This window comes from Myotis nattereri, assembly GCF_964212035.1.
Source record: "Myotis nattereri genome assembly, chromosome: 15".
Taxonomy (NCBI): Eukaryota; Metazoa; Chordata; class Mammalia; order Chiroptera; family Vespertilionidae; genus Myotis; species Myotis nattereri.
The window spans coordinates 54,166,293-54,192,204 of NC_138090.1; the positions used below are offsets into that span (position 1 = coordinate 54,166,293).

A 25,912-nucleotide genomic window follows, 5' to 3' on the forward strand; every position below is an offset into this window, starting at 1 on the left:
GGGTCTCGACCCCTTTGGGGGTCGAACGACCCTTTCACAGGGGTCGCCTAAGACCATCGGGAAACACATACATCGGGAAACATATATAATTACATATTGTTTTGTGATTAATCACTATGCTTTAATTATGTTCAATTTGTAACAATGAAATTGGGGGTCATCACACCATGAGGAACTGTATTAAAGGGTGGCGGCATTAGGAAGGTTGAGAACCACTGACTTAGATAAAAACATAGGGTTAAATGTTCATGACCTCGGATTTTACAGTAAAGTTTGAGATATGACACCAAGACAAAAAAAGAGGTTAAATAAATTAGTCATCATCAAAATGTGTGCTCTGTGAATTCAAGGACTCTATGACATCACGGAAAATACAGTCTATAGGATGGGAAAAAGATTGTAAGTCACAGATCTTGAAGCATCTGTATCCCTGTTTCCCCAAGTCCTCCTACAAATCAACAGCCAAAATACAGAAATCCCAGGAGGAAAAATCAATCTCTGCCTCCATGTCCCCCAATATTTGCTTTATATACTCAGGTCCTCCTACTTACACCGTATACAGGAATAAATTCAAAATGGATAAAAGACTTAAATGTAAGTCGTGAAATCATAAAAACCTTAAAAGAAACCATAGGCAACAAAATCTCAGATATCTCTCATAGCAATATGTTTATGGATACATCTCCTAAGGCAAAGGAAACTAAGGAAAAATTAACAAATGGGACTACATCAAAATAAAAGGCTTCTGCACAGCAAAAGAAACCATCAATAAAATAAAAAGAAGACCACTCTATGGGAGAATATATTTGGCAATGATATATCTGATAAAGGGTTAATATCCAAAATATATAAGGAACTCATACACCTTAACAAAAGGAAGACAAACAATCCAATTAAAAAATGGGCAAAGGGGCCTAGAGTCTAGACACTTCTCCAAAGCAGACATACAGATGGCCAAGAGACATATGAAAAAATGCTGAAAGTCACTGATCATCAAAGAGATGCAAATTAAACAATAAGGTATTACCTCACAACTGTCAGAGTGGCTACCATCAACAAATCAACAAACAACAAATGTTGGCAAGGTTGTGGAGAAAAGGGAATCCTAGTACATTCCTGGTGGGAATGCAGACTGGTGCAGCCATTATGGAAAACAGTATGGAGTTTCCTCAAAAAATTAAAAATGTAACTCCCATTTGAGCCAGTGATCCCACTTCTAGGAATATATCCTAAGAAACCCAAAACATTCATCAGAAAGAATAGATACACCCCTATGTTCACAGCAGCACAATGTACAACAGCTAAGATTTGGAAACAGCCTAAGTGCCCATCAGCAAATGAGTGGATAAAACGACTGTGGTGCATTTACACCATGGAATACTATGCAGCAATAAAAAAGAACTCTTACCATTTGTAACAGCATGGATGGACCTGGAGAGTATTATGCTAAGTGAAATAAGCTAGTCAGAGAAAGATAAATATCACAGGATCTCACTCATATGTGGAATCTAATGAGCCAAATAAAGTGATGAACAAAAATAGAGCCAGAGACACAAAAGCATGAACCAGTGATGGCGAACCTATGACATGCATGTCAGAGGTGACACGTGGACTCATTTTTTTTTTTTGGTTGATTTTTCTTTGTTAAATGGCATTTAAATATATAAAATAAATATCAAAAGTATAAGTCTTTGTTTTACGATGGTTGCAAGTATCAAAAAATGTCTATATGTGACAGGGCACCAGAGTTAAGTTAGGGTTTTTCAAAATGCTTCTTTGTTATGGGGTGGGGCCACAATATTAGTAACAAAGAAACAGAATTTCTGGAGGATGAGGCCCAGAAATCAGGATTTTAAGAAGACTCCCAGGTGATTCTAATGTGCAGCCAAGGTTGAGAACCACTGAAGTCTATTCCCAGCAGTGAACATCTGAGCCTCAACCCACCTACTGTACAGGGTCTGCAAAGCTCCAGTCCAATAAGTCTCCACAGGCATACACTGGCCTTTCCCAAAACAAACATAAAAAACAAAGAACCTGATTTCAAGTAAAATCTGAAATTTGAACCTGAAACTCCCATTCATTATCACCCCCACGGCCCAGGCCTCTGATATCTGAACTCCACTAAATCGCGATTCTGTCAAAGACACCGCGTTCCCTGATACTCACCTACCACTCCAATTCTTTTTCTTTTTCAAAACACTCAATAACTGTATTTGCATTTGGTCGGTTTCTCAGGTAGGGGTGGGGAGGGAAGCTAGGGGTAAGAGGAGGGCTGGCAGCAGCCTGGGCTTCATGCGCCCTCTGGTGGACCTCAGAGGCCATGGCCAGAATTGTAGCCAAACCCAAAAGACTTCCGCAGTCTGGAGGCCACAGTCAGTCCTAAGTGCCCATCAGCACTTAGGGTGCCCACAGGTTCTGCTTCAAACGGTGCCTGTCCACTTCCCGCTTGGTGAGGATGAAGAGGACACCACAGGGGTAGCCCAGGGCGCAGGCTACTCCCATGGCTTTCACGGGGTTCCCGGCCCCTCTTTCTGGGAATGCTTTCCAGCTCAGGAGATGGGGGCTCAGGCTCTTCCTAACTCTGGGGAACTGTGCCTTGCCGTGCCCGGGGCCTGTTCTGGGAAGCTTTGTGTTAGCCTGGGCTCCAGAGAGAATCTCCCCCACTCCTTCAGCGCCATAGCAGCTACTATCACTGCCATGTTCAGATCCCACCCCCAACCATTCCGATTCTTTTTTTGTTTTTTAATCCGAGGATATTTTTCCCATTGATCTTTTTTTAAAAAAATATTTTGCCCTAACCGGTTTGGCTCAGTGGATAGAGCGTCGGCCTGCAGACTCAAGGGTCCCAGGTTCGATTCTGGTCAAGGGCATGTATCTTGGTTGCGGGCACATCCCAGGTGGGGAGTGTGCAGGAGGCAGCTGATCGATGTTTCTCTCTCATTGATGGTTCTAACTCTCTATACCTCCCCTTCCTCTCTGTAAAAACCCAATAAAATATATTTTTTTAAAAAAATAAAAATATTTTTATTGATTTCAGAGAGGAAGTAAGGAGAGAGAGAGAGAAACATCAATGATGAGAGAGAGTCACTGACCAGCTATACTGCATGCCCCCTACTGGGGATCGAGCCCACAACCCCAGCATATGCCCTTGACTGGAATCGAACCTGGGAAACCCGCCCCATCCCCAGTCTGCAGGCCACACTCTGTCCGCTGAGCAAAACCAGCCAGGACCCATTGATCTTTTAGAACAGCGGTTCTCAACCTGTGGGTCGTGACCCCTTTGGGGGTCGAACGACCCTTTCACAGGGGGCGCCTAAGACCATCGGAAAACACATATAAAATTACATATTGTTTTTGTGATTTATCACTATGCTTTCATTATGTTCAATTTGTAACAATGAAAATACATCCAGCATATCAGATATTTACATGACGATTCATAACAGTAGCAAAATTACAGTGAAGAAGGAGCAACGAAAATAATTTTATGGTTGGGGGTCACCACAACATGAGGAACTGTATTAAAGGGTCGCGGCATTTGGAAGGTTGAAAACCACTGTTTTAGAGAGAGTGGAAGAGACAGGGAAAGACAGAGGGAAATACTGATGTGAGAGAAACACATTGATTGGTTGCCTCCTGCATGCGCCCCTTACCAGGGCCCCGGCAGGGGAGGAGCCTTCAACCGAGGTAACTACCTTGACCGGAATCGAACCCGGGACCGTTCAGTCCGCAGGCCGACGCTCTATCCACTGAGCGAAACCGGCCAGGCCTCCCTCCAGGTCTTAATCCCTAAGCACCACGGCATCACCCAGGCCGACAACCCACCCCGCCGTTCCCAATGTCCATCATTAATAACTTCGTTCACTTGGTAACCTTGGCCGCCAAGGGGAGGACCCCTAAAGCCAAGATTCCCTAGTGACCGAACCCAAAGTCCCCAAAGAGCCCTTCTCTCGCCTCACAGGCCCCCCCACCACCCCCCACTCCTGTCCGCACCCCGCGCAGGCCCACCTGATACTGCGCTAAGCAAGACTCCACGGCAGCGGCCGAAGGCTCACCTCACTTCAGCAACGATTTCTATCCGCCGCTGGGGCACACAAGTCCTCCCTCCGGCTGTCGCTAGGGACGCTGCCGGACCTTCAGACTGCAGCCGTGGGCGTGGCTCTGTGACGTACCGTGGCCACGCCCTGGCTCCGTGACGTACGCTGGCCACGCCCACCTCCCCTCGGATCCAGTCCCAAGCGGTCGACATGGATGGCGTTCGCCCTTCAAGAGAATTTTGAAATCACTTTTTGGACGCGTGACAGCCTCCCCCTGGGTCAGCAGCACCGCGCTGAGTAAGTTTTCAGAGGCCGGAGCCTATCGAAAGCCAACGCGGCGCTGGTTGTGTTTTATTTTAGCCCCCCCTTCGGCCCTCCCGGACCCCCCGGACTGGAAAGATGGCGGCGCCCATGGCATTGCCGCGGAGCACCATGGGGGCGGCAATCTTACCGGAAGTGCAGTTCCCACAGGCGAGAGCGCCCAGGAACTGAGGTCCGGAGGGGCCTGGGGACGAGCAACGAAGCCGGTAGGACCCGAGATGTCGGAGATGTGGTCAGACCAGGGACAAAGCCCTGGAGGTGTTTGCGCGCGGGGGACATCTGGGATTTGAGTGGAGCCCGTCTGCGACCTCGGTGGGAAACGGGTTGTCGTGGAGGAACCGGTGGGGAGGGCAGGGCTGTGAAAGCGAGGCCCACGGGTGTCTCTAGACACGTGATAACTGAAGACTGTGGCGCTGACTGCAGAAGGTGGGAAGGAGGTGGGATTCCTCCCGCGCTAGGGAAACCAAAGTGCTGTCTCGCAAAATGGAAAAAAAAAGGCGTTAACGGTAAAACAGGTCAGGAAAAGCGAAAGCAAAGTTTGAGAGATCCTATATAATAAGACCCTAATATGCAAATTGGCCAAAGGTGGAATGACTGGTTGCTATGGCTTGCAATGACCACCAGGGGCAGACAGTCAACACAGGAGCTGCACCCTGGTGGTCACTGTGCTCCCACAGGGGGAGCGCTGCTCAGCCAGAAGCTGGGCTCAGGACTGGCAAGTGCAGCAGTGGTGGTGGGAGTGTCTCCTGCCTCAGCAGCAGCATTAAAGACCCCTGGGGAAATGCCCGACTGCGGGAGCAGGCCTAAGCTGGCGGGAGGACATCCCCTGAGGGTTCCAGGACTGCAAGAAGGCGCAGGCAGGGTTGAGGGACCTCCCCCCCCCACCTCCGACCCCCAGTGCACGAATGAATGTCATGCATTGGGCCTCTAGTACCAGTGTATGGTTCCAGGCAGAGGCATGTCCCATGGGTCCCCACAGATCAGCAATTCTACTAAAGTGACCTCCAGAAAAAAACAAACTTAGTCCTTGACTGAATCTTCTTTAAGGCAGACTAAGTCCTATTTCTTGAATGAGAGCAAGGAAGGATTGGTAAGAAGACAAGGGCTGATGGGCATGAGGGATTGAAGGCCCTGGTACAGGTATCTTTTTTTTGTAACACTACCTGTTTTTTAGATATATATATATATACTTTTTAAAATATTTTTTAATTGATATTTTACAGACGAAGGGAGAGGGATAGAGAGTTAGAAACATCTATGAGAGAGAAACATCGACCAGCTGCCTCCTGCACACGTCCTACTGTGGATGTGCCCGCAACCAAGGTACATGCCCTTGACTGGAATCGAACCGGGGACCTTTCAGTCCGAGGGCCAACGCTCTATCCAGAGCCAAACCGGTTTGGCTATATATATATATATAATATATATATTATGTATATATATATATATATATATATATATATATATATATATATTATTGATTTCAGAGAGGGAGAGAGAGAGATAGAAACATCAATGATGAGAGAGAATCATTGACTGGGTGCCTCCTGCACACCCCCCAATGGGGATTGAGCCCGCAACCCGGGACATGTGCTCTTGACCGGAATGGAACCTTGGACCTTTCAGTCTGAAGGCCAACGCTTTACCCACTGAGCCAAACCAGTTAGGGTGGGAGAGACTATTTTCTTACAGAGAATAAAACTCTAGGTGGCGAAAGGAAAAAATAAAATTGGTCATTCAGATTTTTCAGTTACTTTTCAATCAGTATTTGTAACATAATCTCCTAGAAAATAATACATTTCCCTTAAATATATAGACTGTTTTAATGGAAAGTGCTGTAGTGTTTTACATTCTGAGCAAAAATAGAGAAGGCTTTCAGTGTCCCCACAGCCCACGTAAAATATTCTCACTCTTTGTATTCTAGGGGGTGTAACATTTCATTATTGTTTTGATTTGTATTTTCCAAATGCCTAATGATGTTGATCATATTCTCATTCCTGTCTCTTTGGTGAAATGTCTATTCAAGTTCTTTTTCCCATGTCTTTTTTTAACCGGGTTGGTTTCTTAATGAATCTTAAAAGTTTACATATTATTCATCTGGAAATGTCTTCATTTTGCCCCCCATTTTGGTTGTTAATCTTCACCTGAGGACATTTTCCTCATTGCTTTTCAGAGACAGACTAGAAGGGAGGGAGAAAGGAAGGAAAAGAAGGAAGGAGAGAGAAAGAGAAATATTGGTGTGAAAGAGACATACCGAATTGTTGCAGCCCACAGGTGCCCTGATGGGGGTGGAGAGTGAACTGCAACTGAGATATGTACTCTTGACCAGAAATCGAACCCTCCACCCTTCTGTGCGCAGGCTGGCTCTCTAATCACTGAGCCCACCGGCCAGGGTGAGGATAAAACTTTTTAAAAGAAAGCAGAAGGTGCTGTAAAGAGGATTATCATTGCTATTATTGTGAGCATTTGGGCCAATATAAGGAATGTTCATTTCTGTAACTTGATTCAATTAAAATACAGGGCTCCAGCTTCTCTTTTCTTCTTAAAGCTTTCAGGAATTTGTGAGGGTCGCCGAAGCAGAGAAGGAGGAACTGCACGAGGACACAGAGAGTGGCCTAGCGATGCTGCTGGAGTTGCGCAACCAGGGCCAGGACCGCTGTGTCCTCACCTGCACTGAGTGCAAGCAGCGGGTGAAGACAGGCTGGCACTGCCCCGGGTGCCAGGACTACGACCTTTGCATCAACTGCTACAACACCAAGGGCCACACCCACAGGCTGGTGCAGGTGGGGCTGGGCCTGGATGAAGAGGCAGAGGAGGGCGATGGGGGCGCCAACCAGGGGGAGATGCAGTTCAGGAGAATCCGGGAGGCTCGGCGCCTGAGCATCCTGCGCTGCATCCAGACCCTGAGGCATACCCGCCAGTGCCGCGACGCCAGCTGCTCTCGGACCAACTGCCAGACCATGAAGCGTGTTGTGCTGCACCCCAAGCGCTGCCAGCGTAAGGCTAATGGGGGCTGCCCAGTGTCCAAGCAGCTATTCGCCCTTTGCTGCTACCATGCCAAACGCTGCCAAGGAAACCCATGCCCCATTCCCTTATGCCTCAACATCAAACAGAAGCTCCTAGAGCAGCTGCTCCGGTTCCGCCAGCAGCGGATTGGGAACCGCCTGCCGCAGGGGTAGCTCATGCGCCAGTGGATGGCACCATGAACACCCGTAATGTGCCTCAGCAGTCCTCCATCCCCTCCTTGAGCACAACCCTGGACACCCCACAACAGCCCAACACACCCCAGACACCACAGCCTCCGACTCAGTCCCAGCCCTGGCCTGTGAGCATGTCACTAGCCAGCTTCTTCAACTCGGCCAGAACTTTGCACCCATCAGTGTCCATGAGGAAGCCCATTAACCTTCAGCTCCAGCCCAGCCTGGACCCCAACCTGCAGAACCTGAACGCCATGCCAGCCAGCGGGCCACGACCTGCTGTCCCTCGGCAGCAGCAACAATGGGAGGCCTGAACCCCCAGGGCCAGGCCTTGAACATCATGAACCCGGGGCGCAACCCCAGCATGGCGAGAATGAACCACAGCACAGAGGGATGCCGCGGATCAGCAGCAGCAGCAGCAGGAAGGCAGCGCTGGCATGGCTGCAGGCCTGGCAGGACACGCCCAGTTCCAGCAGCCTCGGGGACGCCGATGCCTCCCGCAGCCATGCAGCAGCAGCAGGTCCAGCAGCAGCGTGGGTCCCAGGCCAGCCAGACCCTGTTAGGACCTAACAGTGAGGCATATTCTGTACACCAGCGTGGGTCCCAGGCCAGCCAGACCCCGTTAGGACCTAACAGTGAGGCATATTCTGTACTTTCCCGTGCCCTCAGTTTCTCCCCTGCGTTCAGTACTTCCTATGGTCCCCACTGGAGGCTCCTGTCCTCTCTGCTGTTTTCCTGTTATTCTCATTTCAGGTGTCCCAGGAGACAACTAAGCTGCTGAGAAAAGCAGCTCTAGACCCAGCTTCCTGCAACCGCCTGCACCTCCACCCGACCCACCCAGAGACATAAATATCCCGCCCTCCCTACTCTTGCTTGCTGAGATGGATATGCTGGTGTGTATTAATAATACCATTTCTAGCCCTGACCGGCTTGGCTCAGTGGATAGAGTGTCAGCCTGCACACTGTAGGGTCCCAGGTTCAATTCTGGTCAGTAGCATAAACCTTGGTTGCAGGCACATCCCCAGTAGGAGGTGCAGGAGGCCGCTGATCGATGTTTCTCTCTCATTGATGTTTCTAACTCTCTCCCTCTCCCTTCCTCTCTGTAAAAAATCAATAAAATATATTTTAAAAAATAATAATTTTATGCTTGGGGTTCACCACAACATGAGGAACTGTATTAAAGGGTCACGGCATTAGGAAGGTTGAGAACCACTGTAGAGAGTGGAAGAGATAAGGAAAGACAGAGGGAAATATTGATGTGAGAGAAACACATTGATTAGTTGCCTCCTGCATGCGCCTTGGCCAGGGCCCTGGCCTGGAAGGAGCTTGTAACCCAGGTACGCGACCTTGACCAGAATAGAACCCGGGACCCTTCAGTGCATGCCGAGGCTCTATCCACTGAGCAAAACCGGCCAGAGCTCCTTCCAGTTCTTTTTTTTTTTTTTGTGGCAAAAAATTTTTTAAGCTGGCTGAATGTCAATCGGTGTTGCTATGAAAGAGAACCAACTTTAACTTTACTTTTCCCTCTCAACTTTGGCCTGCTCTCATGCAAAGCACAATGCCTGAGGAAGAAAACAGGGGTGAGAAAGTACTTGGTTAAAGAAATCTAAGCGCTCAGAATCCGTAGTGCAAAGAAACATGCAAACTCAATGGACTGCCGAGCACGGAGCCACCAGACTTTTCTGAGACCAGCCGTCCTCTTGCGTTCCTCTTCCTTCAAGAGGTGTCCACAGCCTGTCCCTCCTCCTTCCATGAGGGAGTCCGCTCGGAAAGGGAGCATCACCCTGGGAGCATGGGAACAGCATGCCGAGGAGGGCTCCGTGCCCGAGGGCAGTCCTCTTCTCAGGCTTATCCAAGAACCATTTCCAAACTGTCCCATTTCAACAAGGAGTCTTAAAATGAATATTCATAAAATCAGACAAGAGCATCAAAATACTACAATTTCACCAGAATCAGTACATTTAAAAACTTTATCATAGAAAACAGAGAAATACAAAAATAACTTGCATTTTTAAAAGGTAACATTTTAAAATTGGCTACATTTAACATTTTCTTTCATATGTATTTTCTAAGATTTAACAGAGCAAAATCTGACCTCATATGAAACTTTATAATATTGCACACACAAGGATTAATTCCATGAGAAAACAGGTGAACAGTCATATAGTCACTGCTCCCAACATGCCCCAATAGGACAAGCCTGAGTCAAGCTGCATCCACAGGCGAGCCAAATCCTGCTGTGATTTGCCTGATCTTCCACCCAGCCCTGGCCCCACCCCCACCCCCACCCGGGTATCGGGTATCCTTGCTCCCAAGCCCTGGAGAAGGCGACAGACAAATCCACTCCAAGGTTTCTCAAGCCCTGCACGTTCCGATGGGCGCACCAGGAGGTGACCGAGAACAAGTGTGAGGGCACCGAGACCCGGGAACCAGAGCATTGCAAGTGAACAGTTCAAACATTTTATACACATAACCATCGAGAAGTTTTCTGGTCTTAAAACATTTTCAATACTCAAATAGTGATGATAATATTACCCTATTAACTTTTAAGTCCTAAAAACAAATCCCTCAAACATATACTTAAGCTGATTGCTACATTTGAAATGTTACAATATAAAGTGCCCGTGGGGTCATCTAAAGATGCATTACCGCCGAAACCGGTTTGGCTCAGTGGATAGAGCATCCGCCTGCGGACTGAAAGGTCCCAGGTTCGATTCCGGTCAAGGGCATGTACCTGGGTTGAGGGCACATCCCCAGTAGGGAGTGTGCAGGAGGCAGCTGATCGATGTTTCTCTCTCATCGATGTTTCTAACTATCTCTCTCCCTTCCTCTCTGTAAAAAATAAAATATATTTTAAAAAATATTAAAAAAAGATGCATTACCTTTACGCAGCTGCTGAAAAGGGCAGCCCTAGAACCTGCAGAAATGATGCCATAATCCCATACTCAAGTCGCAGTTCCCATCAGCCAATTCTTACCGCTTTCCATAGATTTTTCTCAAAGATAGGTATTGCATCTTTAGTGCACAGGTAGGTACAGCAGTTTTAAAGGAACAAAATTCAAGTCAAGACAGTTATCAAGTCTAATCAATACAATTACCAAAGCACGACAGAGGGTTAACAAGAAGCACAACCATCAGAACCACAGCAGCGTTGGCCAGCACTAGACTGTCGTGAGCATACACCATCTCGGCCAGCCTTCGGCGGAGCCTGCCCGGGAGAGGCTGAGGACGGCCGCTGTCCCTGCACCGAAGCGCTTGGGCCGCAGAGGAGAGATCTGTCACTTACCCTCAGAGGCTCCCCATGAGGTCTGGACCAGGTGTTGGTTCCGCTCACACTCTAACACCTGAAGGTCCATAACGATTATCTTGTGCGGATGCTTCACGTGGACGCAGAAACCCAGTTCCTTGAGAACCCGTCTCTCCGCCTTTATGACCTGGTTCTTCAGGTTCACATACTCTTCATCCAGCGGGAGCGGCGCCGGTTTCTCCTTCTCCCGCCGCTGCCGGAGGCGGTGGAAGACGTTCATGGCATCCCGGATGCGCCGCGGAGCCTCCTCGATCTGGGAGGCCAGGTGCACGCCGGCCATGGACACGTGCTCCATGGAATGCTTCACAAGGACTTGGGGTAGAAGCAGCGCTGGAACAGCCCCTGCCCGTCGCCATGGCCGCCTGCGGCAGGCGGAGCAGGATGCCGGCCGCCTGGGTGAGCTCGCAGCCCACGACGCGGAGGTCGGTCTCCGTGCCGGTGTCGAGCCCACCCGACATGGATGGCGTGAAGCGGAGCTTGTCGTCGGGCAGGAGACAATTCTCCAAGGTGATGAGCACCCCGGAGTACAGCCGGTCCGCGATCAGCGCGCCCTGCGACCCGGGGCCTGGGCCCGTCCCGGCCGCCGCTGCTACAGGAGCCGCTAGACCCTGGGCCCCGGCCACGGCCGCCTCCGCCCTTTTGTGCCGCCGACCCTTCTTCGGGCCTCTCCAGTTCCTAATCCCTGAGCACCACAGCGTCACCCAGGCCGACAACCCACCCCGCGGTTCCCATTGTGCATCATTAATACCTTCGTACACCTGGTAACCTTGGCCGCCAAGGGGAGGACCCCTAAAGCCAGGATTCCCTAGTGACCGAACGCAAAGTCCCCAAAGAGCCCTTCTCTCGCCTCACTGGCCCCACTCACGGCCCCCCACTCCCGACCGCACCCCGCGCCGGCCCACCTGATACTGCGCTAAGCAAGACTTCGCGGCAGATGCCAAGGCTCAACTCACTTCCTCAATGATTTCTATCCGCCGCTGGGGCACCCGAGTCCTCTTCAGACGGGGGCGTGACTCTGTGACGTACAGTGGCCACGCCCCGGTTCTGTAACTTACCGTGGCCACGCCCTGGATCTGTGACGTACCGTGACCACGCCCTGGCTCTGTGACGTCCTGTGGCCACGCCCTGACTCTGTGACGTACGCTGGCCACGCCCAGCTCCCCTCCGAGCCGGTCCCAAGCGGTGGACATGGATGGCGTTCGCCCTTCAAGAGAATTTTGAAATCACCTTTTGGACGCGTGACAGCCTCCCCCTGGGTCAGCAGCACCGCGCTGAGTAAGTTTTCAGAGGCCGGAGCCTATCGAAAGCCAACGCGGCGCTCGTTGTGTTTTATATTTTAGCCCCCCCTTCGGCCCTCCCGGACCCCCCAGGACAGGAAAGATGGCGGCGCCCATGGGCAGTGCCGCGGTGCACCATGGGGGCGGCAATCTTACCGGAAGTGCAGTTCCCACAGGCGAGAGCGCCCAGGAACTGAGGTCCGGAGGGGCCTGGGGACGAGCAACGAAGCCGGTAGGACCCGAGATGTCGGAGATGTGGTCAGACCAGGGACAAAGCCCTGGAGATGTTTGCGCGCGGGGGACGTCTGGGATTTGAGTGGAGCCGGTCTGCGACCTCGGTGGGAAACGGGTTGTCGTGGAGGAACCGGTGGGGAGGGCAGGGCTGTGAAGAGCGAGGCCCACGGGTGTCTCTAGACACGTGATAACTGAAGACTGTGGCGCTGACTGCAGAAGGTGGGAAGGAGGTGGGATTCCTCCCGCGCTAGGGAAACCAAAGTGCTGTCTCGCAAAATGGAAAAAAAAAAAAAGGCGTTAACGGTAAAACAGGTCAGCAAAAGCGAAAGCAAAGTTTGAGAGATCCTATATAATAAGACCCTAATATGCAAATTGGCCAAACGGTGGAATGACTGGTTGCTATGACTTGCAATGACCACCAGGGGGCAGACAGTCAACACAGGAGCTGCACCCTGGTGGTCACTGTGCTCCCACAGGGGGAGCGCTGCTCAGCCAGAAGCTGGGCTCGGGACTGGCAAGTGCAGCAGCGGTGGTGGGAGCGTCTCCTGCCTCAGCAGCAGCATTAAAGACCCCTGGGGAAATGTCCGACTGCGGGAGCAGGCCTAAGCAGGCGGAGGACATCCCCTGAGGGGTCCAGGACTGCAAGAAGGCGCAGGCAGGGTTGAGGGACCTCCCCCGCCCCCCAGTGCACGAATGAATGTCATGCATTGGGCCTCTAGTACCAGTGTATGGTTCCAGGCAGAGGGATGTCCCATGGGTCCCCACAAACCAGCAATTCTACTAAAGTGACCTCCAGAAAAAAACAAACTTAGTCCTTGACTGAATCTTCTTTAAGGCAGACAAAGTCCTATATCTTGAATGAGAGCAAGGAAGGATTGGTAAGAAGACAATGGCTGATGGGCATGGGGGATTGAAGGCCCTGGTACAGGTATCTTTTTTTTGTAACACTACCTGTTTTTTAGAGATATATACATATATATATATATATATATATATATATATATATATATATATTTAAATATATTTTTTATTGATTTTTTACAGAGACAAAGGGAGAGGGATAGAGAGTTAGAAACATTGATGAGAGAGAAACATCGACCAGCTGCCTCCTGCACACGTCCTACTGGGGATGTGCCCGCAACCAAGGTACGTGCCCTTGACTGGAATCGAACCTGGGACCTTTCAGTCCGCAGGCCGACGCTCTATCCAGAGCCAAACCGGTTTGGCTATATATATTATTGATTTCAGAGAGGAAGAGAGAGAGATAGAAACATCAATGATGAGAGAGAATCATTGACTGTGTGCCTCCTGCACACCCCCCAATGAGGATTGAGTCCGCAACCCGGGGCATGTGCTCTTGACCGGAATGGAACCTTGGACCTTTCAGTCTGAAGGCCAACGCTTTATCCACTGAGCCAAACCAGTTAGGGTGGGAGAGACTATTTTCTTACAGAGAATACAAGTGTAAACGGCGAAAGGAAAAAATAAAATTGGTTATTCAGATTTTTCAGTTATTTTTCAATCAGTATTTGTAACATAATCTCCTAGAAAATAATACATTTCCCTTAAATAGATAGACTGTTTTAATGGAAAGTGCTGTACTGTTTTACATTCTGAGCAAAAATAGAGAAGGCTTTCAGTGTCCCCACAGGCCATGTAAAAATATTCTCACTCTTTGTATTGTAGTGGGTGTAACATTTCATTATTGTTTTGATTTGTATTTTCCAAATGCCTAATGATGTTGATCATATTCTCATTCCTCTCTCTGGTGAAATGTCTATTCAAGTTCGTTTTCCCATGTCTTTTTTTAACCAGGTTGGTTTCTTAATGAATCTTAAAAGTTTACATATTATTCATCTGGAAATGTCTTCATTTTTGCCCCGCTTTTTTGTTGTTAATCTTCACCTGAGGACATTTTCCTCATTGCTTTTCAGAGAGAGAGTAGAAGGGAGGGAGAGAGGAAGGAAAAGAAGGAAGGAGAGAGAAAGAGAAATATTGGTGTGAAAGAGACATCCCGAATTGTTGCCGCCCACAGGTGCCCTGATGGGGTGGAGAGTGAACTGCAACTGAGATAGGTACTCTTGACCAGAAATCGAACCCTCCACCCATCTGTACGCTGGCTGGCTCTCTAACCACTGAGCCCACCGGCCAGGGTGAGGATAAAACTTTTTAAAAGAAAGCAGAAGGTGCTATAAAGAGGATTATCATTGCTATTATTGTGAGCATTTGGGCCAATATAAGGAATATTCATTTCTGTAACTTGATTCAATTAAAATACAGGGCTCCAGCTTCTCTTTTCTTCTTAAAGCTTTCAGGAATTTGTGAGGGTCCCCGAAGCAGAGAAGGAGGAACTGCACGAGGACACAGAGAGTGGCCTAGCGATGCTGCTGGAGTTGCACAACCAGGGCCAGGACCGCTGTGTCCTCACCTGCACTGAGTGCAAGCAGCGGGTGAAGACAGGCTGGCACTGCCCCGGGTGCGAGGACTACGACCTTTGCCTCAACTGCTACAACACCAAGGGCCACACTCACAGGCTGGTGCAGGTGGGGCTGGGCCTGGATGAAGAGGCAGAGGAGGGCAATGGGGGCGCCAACCAGGGGGAGATGCAGTTCAGGAGAATCCGGGAGGCTCGGCGCCTGAGCATCCTGCGCTGCATCCAGACCCTGAGGCATACCCGCCTGTGCCGCGACGCCAGCTGCTCTCGGACCAACTGCCAGACCATGAAGCGTGTTGTGCTGCACCCCAAGCGCTGCCAGCGTAAGGTCAATGGAGGCTGCCCAGTGTGCAAGCAGGTATTCGCCGCTTGCTGCTACCATGCCAAACGCTGCCAAGAAAACCCATGCCCCGTTCCCTTATGCCTCAAAATCAAACAGAAGCTCCTCGAGCAGCTGCTCCGGTTCCGCCAGCAGCGGATTGGGAACCGCCTGCCGCAGGGGTAGCTCCTGCGCCAGCGGATGCCACCATGAACACCCGTAATGTGCCTCAGCAGTCCTCCATCCCCTCCTTGAGCACAACCCTGGACACCCCCACAGCAGCAAGCAGCCAAACACACCCCAGACACCAGGGCCTCCAACTCAGTCCCAGCCCTGGCCTGTAAGCATGTCACTAGCCAGCTTCTTCAGCTCGGCCAGAACTTCGCCCCCATCAGTGTCCATGAGGAAGCCCATTAACCTTCAGCTCCAGCCCAGCCTGCAGCCCAGCCTGCAGAACCTGAACGCCATGTCAGCCAGCGGGCCCCGACCTGCTGTCCCTCCGCAGCAGCAACAATGGGAGGCCTGAACCCCTAGGCCCAGGCCTTGAACATCGTGAACCCGGGGCGCAACCCCAGCGTGGCGAGAATGAACCACAGCACAGAGGGATGCCGCGGAGCAGCAGCAGCAGCAGGAAGGCAGCGCTGGCATGGCTGCAGGCCTGGCAGGACACGCCCAGTTCCAGCAGCCTCGGGGACGCCCATGCCGCCCGCAGCCATGCAGCAGCAGCCGTGTGGGTCCCAGGCAGCCAGACCCTGTTAGGACCTAACAGTGAGGCATATTCTGTACCTTTCCCGTGCCCTCAGTTTCTCCCCTGCGCTCAGTACTTCCTATGGTCCCCACTGGAGACTCCTGTCCTCTCTGCTGTTTTCCTGTTCTCCTCCTTTCAGGTGTCCCAGGAGACAACTAAGCCGCTGAGAAAAGCAGCTCTAGACCCAGCTTCCTGCAACCGCCTGCACCTCCACCCGACCCACCCAGAGACATAAATATCCCGCCCTCCCTACTCTCGCTTGCTGAGATGGATATGCTGGTGTGTATTAATAATACCATTTCTAGCCCTGACCGGCTTGGCTCAGTGATTAGAGTGTCAGCCTGCACACTGTAGAGTCCCAGGTTCAATTCTGGTCAGTAGCATAAACCTTGGTTGCAGGCACATCCCCAGTAGGAGGTGCAGGAGGCAGCTGATCGATGTTTCTCTCTCATTGATGTTTCTAACTCTCTCTCCCTCTCCCTTCCTCTCTGTAAAAAATCAATAAAATATATTTAAAAATATAATAATAATTTTATGGTTGGGGGTCACCACAACATGAGGAACTGTATTAAAGGGTCACGGCATTACGAAGGTTGAGAACCACTGTAGAGAGTGGAAGAGATAAGGAAAGACAGAGGGAAATATTGATGTGAGAGAAACACATTGATTAGTTGCCTCCTGCATGCGCCTTGGCCAGGGCCCTGGCCTGGAAGGAGCTTGTAACCCAGGTACGGGACCTTGACCAGAATAGAACCCGGGACCCTTCAGTGCATGCCGAGGCTCTATCCACTGAGCAAAACCGGCCAGAGCTCCTTCCAGTTCTTTTTTTTTTTTTGTGGCAAAAAATTTTTTAAGCTGGCTGAATGTCAATCGGTGTTGCTATGAAAGAGAACCAACTTTAACTTTACTTTTCCCTCTCAACTTTGGCCTGCTCTCATGCAAAGCACAATGCCTCAGGAAGAAAACGGGTGAGAAAGTACTTGGTTAAAGAAATCTAAGCGCTCAGAATCCGTAGTGCAAAGAAACATGCAAACTCAATGGACTGCCGAGCACGGAGCCACCAGACTTTTCTGAGACCAGCCGTCCTCTTGCGTTCCTCTTCCTTCAAGAGGTGTCCACAGCCTGTCCCTCCTCCTTCCATGAGGGAGTCCGCTCGGAAAGGGAGCATCACCCTGGGAGCATGGGAACAGCATGCCAAGGAGGGCTCAGTGCCCGAGGGCAGTCCTCTTCTCAGGCTTATCCAATAACCATTTCCAAACTGTCCCATTTCAACAAGGTGTCTTAAAATGAATATTCATAAAATCAGACAAGAGCATCAAAATACTACAATTTCACCAGAATCAGTACATTTAAAAACTTTATCATAGAAAACAGAGAAATACAAAAATAACTTGCATTTTTAAAAGGTAACATTTTAAAATTGGCTACATTTAACATTTTCTTTCATATGTATTTTCTAAGATTTAACAGAGCAAAATCTGACCTCATATGAAACTTTATAATATTGCACACACAAGGATTAATTCCATGAGAAAACAGGTGAACAGTCATATAGTCACTGCTCCCAACATGCCCCAATAGGACAAGCCTGAGTCAAGCTGCATCCACAGGCGAGCCAAATCCTGCTGTGATTTGCCTGATCTTCCACCCACCCCTGGCCCCACCCCCACCCCCACCCGGGTATCGGGTATCCTTGCTCCCAAGCCCTGGAGAAGGCGACAGACAAATCCACTCCAAGGTTTCTCAAGTTCTGCACGTTCTGATGGGCGCACCAGGAGGTGACCGAGAACAAGTGTGAGGGCACCGAGACCCGGGAACCAGAGCATTGCAAGTGAATAGTTCAAACATTTTATACACATAACCATCGAGAAGTTTTCTGGTCTTAAAACATTTTCAATACTCAAATAGTGATGATAATACTACCCTATTAACTTTTAAGTCCTAAAAACAAAACAAATCCCTCAAACATATACTTAAGCTGATTGCTCCATTTGAAATGTTACAATATAACGTGCCCCTGGGGTCATCTAAAGATGCATTACCTTTACGCAGCTGCTGAAAAGGGCAGCCCTAGAACCTGCAGAAATGATGCCATAATCCCATACTCAAGTCCCAGGTCCCATCAGCCAATTCTTACCGCTTTCCATAGATTTTTCTCAAAGATAGGTATTGCATCTTTAGTGCACAGGTAGGTACAGCAGTTTTAAAGGAACAAAATTCAAGTCAAGACAGTTATCAAGTCTAATCAATGCAATTACCAAAGCACGACAGAGGGTTAAGAAGAAGCGCAACCATCAGAACCACAGCAGCGTCGGCCAGCACTAGACTGTCGTGAGCATACACCATCTAGGCCAGCCTCCGGCGGAGCCTGCCCGGGAGAGGCTAAGGATGGCCGCTGTCCCCGCACCGAAGCGCTTGGGCAGCAGAGGAGAGATCTTAGTCACTTACCCTCAGAGGCTCCCCATGAGGTCTGGACCAGGTGTTGGTTCCGCTCACACTCTAACACCTGAAGGTCCATAACGATTATCTTGTGCGGGTGCTTCACGTGGACGCAGAAACCCAGCTCCTTGAGAACCCGTCTCTCTGCCTTTATGACCTGGTTCTTCAGGTTAACACACTCTTGATCCAACCGGAGCGGCGCGGGTTTCTCCTTCTCCCGCCGCTGCCGGAGGCGGTGGAAGACGTTCACGACATCCCGGATGCGCCGCGGAGCCTCCTCGATCTCGGAGGCCAGGTGCACGCCGGCCATGGACACGTGCTCCATGGAATGCTTCACGAGGACTTGGTGTAGAAGCAGCGCTGGAACAGCCCCTGCCCGTCGCCATGGCCGCCTGCGGCAGGCGGAGCAGGATGCCGGCCGCCTGGATGAGCTCGCAGCCCACGACGCGGAGGTCGGTCTCCATGCCGGTGTCGAGCCCACTCGACATGGATGGCGTGAAGCGCAGCTTGTCGTCGGGCAGGAGACAATTCTCCGAGGTGATGAGCACCCCGGAGTACAGCCGGTCCCCGATCAGCGCGCCCTGCGACCCGGGGCCTGGGCCCGTCCCGGCCGCCGCTGCTACAGGAGCCGCTGGACCCTGGGCCCCGGCCACGGCCGCCGCCGCCCTTTTGTGCCGCCGACCCTTCTTCCGGCCTCTCCAGTTCCTAATCCCTGAGCACCACAGCGTCACCCAGGCCGACAACCAACCCCGCCGTTCGCATTGTCCATCATTAATACCTTCGTACACCTGGTAACCTTGGCCGCCAAGGGGAGGACCCCTAAAGCCAAGATTCCCTAGTGACCGAACCCAAAGTCCCCCAAGAGCCCTTCTCTCGCCTCACAGGGCCCCCCACCGCCCCCCACTCCTGTCCGCACCCCGCGCAGGCCCACCTGATACTGCGCTAAGCAAGACTGCACGGAGCGGCCGAAGGCTCACCTCACTTCAGCAACGATTTCTATCCGCCGCTGGGACACCTGAGTCCTCCCTCCAACTGTCGCTAGGGACGCTGCCCGACTTTCCCGCTACAGCCGTGGGCGTGGCTCTGTGCCGTACCGTGGCCACGCCCCGGCTCTGTGACGTACCGTGGCCACGCCCTGGCTCTGTGACGTACCGTGGCCACGACCTGCTCCCCTCGGATCCAGTCCCAACCCCTCGACATGGATGGCGTTCGCCCTTCAAGAGAAGTTTGAAATCACCTTTTGGACGCGTGACAGCCTCCCCCTGGGTCAGCAGCACCGCGCTGAGTAAGTTTTCAGAGGCCGGAGCCTATCGAAAGCCAACGCGGCGCTCGTTGTGTTTTATATTTTAGCCCCCCCTTCCGCCCATCCCCGACTCCCCAGGACAGGAAAGATGGCGGCGCCCATGGCCTTGCCGCGGGGCACCATGGGGGCGGCAATCTTACCGGAAGTGCAGTTCCCACAGGCGAGAGCGCCCAGGAACTGAGGTCCGGAGGGGCCTGGGGACGAGCAACGAAGCCGGTAGGACCCGAGATGTCGGAGATGTGGTCAGACCAGGGACAAAGCCCTGGAGGTGTTTGCGCGCGGGGGACGTCTGGGATTTGAGTGGAGCCGGTCTGCGACCTCGGTGGGAAACGGGTTGTCGTGGAGGAACCGGTGGGGAGGGCAGGGCTGTGAAGAGCGAGGCCCACGGGTGTCTCTAGACACGTGATAACTGAAGACTGGCGCTGAGTGCAGAAGGTGGGAAGGAGGTGGGATTCCTCCCGCGCTAGGGAAACCAAAGTGCTGTCTCGCAAAATGGAAAAAAAAGGCGTTAACGGTAAAACAGGTCAGGAAAAGCGAAAGCAAAGTTTGAGAGATCCTATATAATAAGACCCTAATATGCAAATTGGCCAAACGGTGGAATGACTGGTTGCTATGACTTGCAATGACCACCAGGGGGCAGACACTCAACACAGAAGCTGCACCCTGGTGGTCACTGTGCTCCCACATTGGAGCGCTGCTCAGCCAGAAGCTGGGCTCGGGACTGGCAAGTGCAGCAGCGGTGGTGGGAGCGTCTCCTGCCTCAGCAGCAGCATTAAAGACCCCTGGGGAAATGTCCGACTGCGGGAGCAGGCCTAAGCAGGCGGAGGACATCCCCTGAGGGGTCCAGGACTGCAAGAAGGCGCAGGCAGGGTTGAGGGACCTCCCCCCGACCCCCAGTGCACGAATGAATGTCATGCATTGGGCCTCTAGTACCAGTGTATGGTTCCAGGCAGAGGGATGTCCCATGGGTCCCCACAAACCAGCAATTCTACTAAAGTGACCTCCAGAAAAAAACAAACTTAGTCCTTGACTGAATCTTCTTTAAGGCAGACAAAGTCCTATTTCTTGAATGAGAGCAAGGAAGGATTGGTAAGAAGACAATGGCTGATGGGCATGGGGGATTGAAGGCCCTGGTACAGGTATCTTTTTTTTGTAACACTACCTGTTTTTATATATATATATATATATATATATATATATATATATATATATATATATATTTTAATATATTTTTTATTGATTTTTTACAGAGACAAAGGGAGAGGGATAGAGAGTTAGAAACATCGATGAGAGAGAAACATCGACCAGCTGCCTCCTGCACACGTCCTACTAGGGATGTGCCCGCAACCAAGGTACATGCCCTTGACTGGAATCGAACCTGGGACCTTTCAGTCCGCAGGCGGACGCTCTATCCAGAGCCAAACCGGTTTGGCTATATATATATATTATTATTGATTTCAGAGAGGGAGAGAGAGAGATAGAAACATCAATGATGAGAGAGAATCATTGACTGGGTGCCTCCTGCACACCCCCCAATGGGGATTGAGCCCACAACGCGGGACATGTGCTCTTGACCGGAATCGAACCTTGGACCTTTCAGTCTGAAGGCCAACGCTTTGTCCACTGAGCCAAACCAGTTAGGGTGGGAGAGACTATTTTCTTACAGAGAATAAAACCGTAGGTGGCGAAAGGAAAAAATAAAATTGGTTATTCAGATTTTTCAGTTATTTTTCAATCAGTATTTGTAACATAATCTCCTAGAAAATAATACATTTCCCTTAAATATATAGACTGTTTTAATGGAAAGTGCTGTACTGTTTTACATTCTGAGCAAAAATAGAGAAGGCTTTCAGTGTCCCCACAGCCCACGTAAAAATATTCTCACTCTGTATTCTAGGGGGTGTAACATTTCATTATTGTTTTGATTTGTATTTTCCAAATGCCTAATGATGTTGATCATATTCTCATTCCTGTCTCTGGTGAAATGTCTATTCAAGTTCGTTTTCCCATGTCTTTTTTTAACCGGGTTGGTTTCTTAATGAATCTTAAAAGTTTACATATTATTCATCTGGAAATGTCTTCATTTTTGCCCCGCTTTTTTGTTGTTAATCTTCACCTGAGGACATTTTCCTCATTGCTTTTCAGAGAGTAGAAGGGAGGGAGAGAGGAAGGGAAAGAAGGAAGGAGAGAGAAAGAGAAATATTGGTGTGAAAGAGACATCCCGAATTGTTGCCGCCCACAGGTGCCCTGATGGAGAGTGAACTGCAACTGAGATATGTACTCTTGACCAGAAATCGAACCCTCCACCCTTCTGTGGGCAGGCTGGCTCTCTAACCACTGAGCACACCGGCCAGGGTGAGGATAAAACTTTTTTTTTTTAATTTTTCTTTATATATATTTTATTTAGTTTTTACAGAGAGGAAGGGAGAGAAGTAGTCAAAAACATGGATGAGAGAGAAACATCGATCAACTGCCTCCTCCACACTTCCCACTGGGGATCCGCCCCCAACCCAGGTACATGCCCCCGACTGGAATCGAACCCAAGACCCCGCAGTCCGCAGGCCGAAGCTCCATCCACTGAGCCCACCGGCCAGGGTGAGGATAAAATTTTTTAAAAGAAAGCAGAAGGTGCTGTAAAGAGGATTATCATTGCTATTATTTTGATCATTTGAGCCAATATAAGGAATATTCATTTCGTAACTTGATTCAATTAAAATACATGGCTCCAGCTTCTCTTTTCTTCTTAAAGCTCTCAGGAATTTGTGAGGGTCGCTGAAGGAGCGAAGGAGGAACTGCACGTGGACACAGAGTGGCCTAGCGATGCTGCTGGAGTTGCACAACCAGGGCCAGGACCGCTGTGTCCTCACCTGCACTGAGTGCAAGCAGCGGGTGAAGACAGGCTGGCACTGCCCCGGGTGCGAGGACTACGACCTTTGCATTAACTGCTACAACACCAATGGCCACACCCACAGGCTGGTGCAGGTGGGGCTGGGCCTGGATGAAGAGGCAGAGGAGGGCGATGGGGGCGCCAACCAGGGGGAGATGCAGTTCAGGAGAATCCGGGAAGCTCGGCGCCTGAGCATCCTGCGCTGCATCCAGACCCTGAGGCATACCCGCCAGTGCCGCGACACCAGCTGCTCTCGGACCAACTGCCAGACCATGAAGCGTGTTGTGCTGCACCCCAAGCGCTGCCAGCGTAAGGCTAATGGGGGCTGCCCAGTGTCCAAGCAGCTATTCGCCCTTTGCTGCTACCATTCCAAACGCTGCCAAGAAAACCCATGCCCCGTTCCCTTATGCCTCAAAATCAAACAGAAGCTCCTCGAGCAGCTGCTCCGGTTCCGCCAGCAGCGGATTGGGAATCGCCTGCCCCAGGGGTAGCTCATGCGCCAGTGGATGGCACCATGAACACCCGTAATGTGCCTCAGCAGTCCTCCATCCCCTCCTTGAGCACAACCCTGGACACCCCACAACAGCCCAACACACCCCAGACACCACAGCCTCCGACTCAGTCCCAGCCCTGGCCTGTGAGCATGTCACTAGCCGGCTTCTTCAACTCGGTCAGAACTTCGCCCCCATCAGTGTCCATGAGGAAGCCCATGAACCTTCAGCTCCAGCCCAGACTGCAGCAAAGCCTGCAGAACCTGAACCGGGGAGCAACCCCAGCGTGGCGAGAATGAACCACAGCACAGAGGGATGCCGCGGAGCAGCAGCAGCAGCAGCAGGAAGGCAGCGCTGGCATGGCTGCAGGCCTGGCAGGACACGCCCAGTTCCAGCAGCCTCGGGGACGCCCATGCCTCCCGCAGCCATGCAGCAGCAGCAGGTCCAGCAGCAGCGTGGGTCCCAGGCAGCCAGACCCTGTTAGGACCTAACAGTGAGGCATATTCTGTACCTTTCCCGTGCCCTCAGTTTCTCCCCTGCGCTCAGTACTTCCTATGGTCCCCACTGGAGGCTCCTGTCCTCTCTGCTGTTTTCCTGTTATTCTCCTTTCAGGTGTCCCAGGAGACAACTAAGCCGCTGAGAAAAGCAGCTCTAGACCCAGCTTTCTGCAACCGCCTGCACCTCCACCCGACCCAGCCAGAGACATAAATATCCCGCCCTCCCTACTCTTGCTTGCTGAGATGGATATGCTGGTGTGTATTAATAATACCATTTCTAGCCCTGACCGGCTTGGCTCAGTGATTAGAGTGTCAGCCTGCACACTGTAGGGTCCCAGGTTCAATTCCGGTCAGTAGCATAAACCTTGGTTGCAGGCACATCCCCAGTAGGAGGTGCAGGAGGCAGCTGATCGATGTTTCTCTCTCATTGATGTTTCTAACTCTCTATCCCTCTCCCTTCCTCTCTGTAAAAAATCAATAAAATATATTTAAAAATTTAATAATAATTTTATGGTTGGGGGTCACCACAACATGAGGAACTGTATTAAAGGGTCACGGCATTAGGAAGGAGGTTGAGAACCACTGTAGAGAGTGGAAGAGATAAGGAAAGACAGAGGGAAATACTGATGTGAGAGAAACACATTGATTAGTTGCCTCCTGCATGCGCCTTGGCCAGGGCCCTGGCCTGGAAGGAGCTTGTAACCCAGGTACGGGACCTTGACCAGAATAGAACCCGGGACCCTTCAGTGCATGCCGAGGCTCTATCCACTGAGCAATACCGGCCAGAGCTCCTTCCAGTTCTTTTTTTTTTTTTGTGGCAAATAATTTTTTAAGCTGGCTGAATGTCAATCGGTGTTGCTATGAAAGAGAACCAACTTTAACTTTACTTTTCCCTCTCAACTTTGGCCTGCTCTCATGCAAAGCACAATGCCTCAGGAAGAAAACAGGGGTGAGAAAGTACTTGGTTAAAGAAATCTAAGCGCTCAGAATCCGTAGTGCAAAGAAACATGCAAACTCAATGGACTGCCGAGCACGGAGCCACCAGACTTTTCTGAGACCAGCCGTCCTCTTGCGTTCCTCTTCTTTCAAGAGGTGTCCACAGCCTGTCCCTCCTCCTTCCATGAGGGAGTCCGCTCGGAAAGGGAGCATCACCCTGGGAGCATGGGAACAGCATGCCGAGGAGGGCTCCGTGCCCGAGGGCAGTCCTCTTCTCAGGCTTATCCAATAACCATTTCCAAACTGTCCCATTTCAACAAGGTGTCTTAAAATGAATATTCATAAAATCAGACAAGAGCATCAAAATACTACAATTTCACCAGAATCAGTACATTTAAAAACTTTATCATAGAAAACAGAGAAATACAAAAATAACTTGCATTTTTAAAAGGTAACATTTTAAAATTGGCTACATTTAACATTTTCTTTCATATGTATTTTCTAAGATTTAACAGAGCAAAATCTGACCTCATATGAAACTTTATAATATTGCACACACAAGGATTAATTCCATGAGAAAACAGGTGAACAGTCATATAGTCACTGCTCCCAACATGCCCCAATAGGACAAGCCTGAGTCAAGCTGCATCCACAGGGGAGCCAAATCCTGCTGTGATTTGCCTGATCTTCCACCCAGCCCTGGCCCCACCCCCACCCCCACCTGGGTATCGGGTATCCTTGCTCCCAAGCCCTGGAGAAGGCGACAGACAAATCCACTCCAAGGTTTCTCAAGTTCTGCACGTTCCGATGGGCGCACCAGGAGGTGACCGAGAACAAGTGTGAGGGCACCGAGACCCGGGAACCAGAGCATTGCAAGTGAATAGTTCAAACATTTTATACACATAACCATCGAGAAGTTTTCTGGTCTTAAAACATTTTCAATACTCAAATAGTGATGATAATACTACCCTATTAACTTTTAAGTCCTAAAAACAAAACAAATCCCTCAAACATATACTTAAGCTGATTGCTCCATTTGAAATGTTACAATATAACGTGCCCCTGGGGTCATCTAAAGATGCATTCCCTTTACGCAGCTGCTGAAAAGGGCAGCCCTAGAACCTGCAGAAATGATGCCATAATCCCATACTCAAGTCCCAGTTCCCATCAGCCAATTCTTGCCGCTTTCCATAGATTTTTCTCAAAGATAGGTATTGCATCTTTAGTGCACAGGTAGGTACAGCAGTTTTAAAGAAACAAAATTCAAGTCAAGACAGTTATCAAGTCTAATCAATACAATTACCAAAGCACGACAGAGGGTTAACAAGAAACGCAACCATCAGAACCACAGCAGCGTCGGCCAGCACTGGACTGTCGTGAGCATACACCATCTCGGCCCGCCTTCCGCGGAGCCTGCCCGGGAGAGGCTGAGGACGGCCGCTGTCCCCGCACCGAAGCGCTTGGGCCGCAGAGGAGAGGTCTTAG

The 25,912-nt window shown here is 50.5% G+C and overlaps 2 pseudogenes across 2 annotated transcripts; both read right to left on the bottom strand.

Moving 5' to 3' along the window:
- Positions 1 to 10,833: 10,833 nt before the first annotated feature.
- On the bottom strand, positions 10,834 to 12,052 carry LOC308530689 (cyclin-L2-like; annotated as a pseudogene). The gene is made up of 2 exons: positions 11,947 to 12,052; positions 10,834 to 11,628 (listed from the first exon to the last, which is right to left on the bottom strand). The product of its transcript is annotated as a cyclin-L2-like (transcript).
- Positions 12,053 to 18,314: 6,262 nt separating this feature from the next.
- On the bottom strand, positions 18,315 to 19,513 carry LOC308530691 (cyclin-L2-like; annotated as a pseudogene). Its single transcript has 2 exons — positions 19,466 to 19,513; positions 18,315 to 19,101 (listed from the first exon to the last, which is right to left on the bottom strand). The product of its transcript is annotated as a cyclin-L2-like (transcript).
- Between the last annotated feature and the right edge of the window lie 6,399 nt (positions 19,514 to 25,912).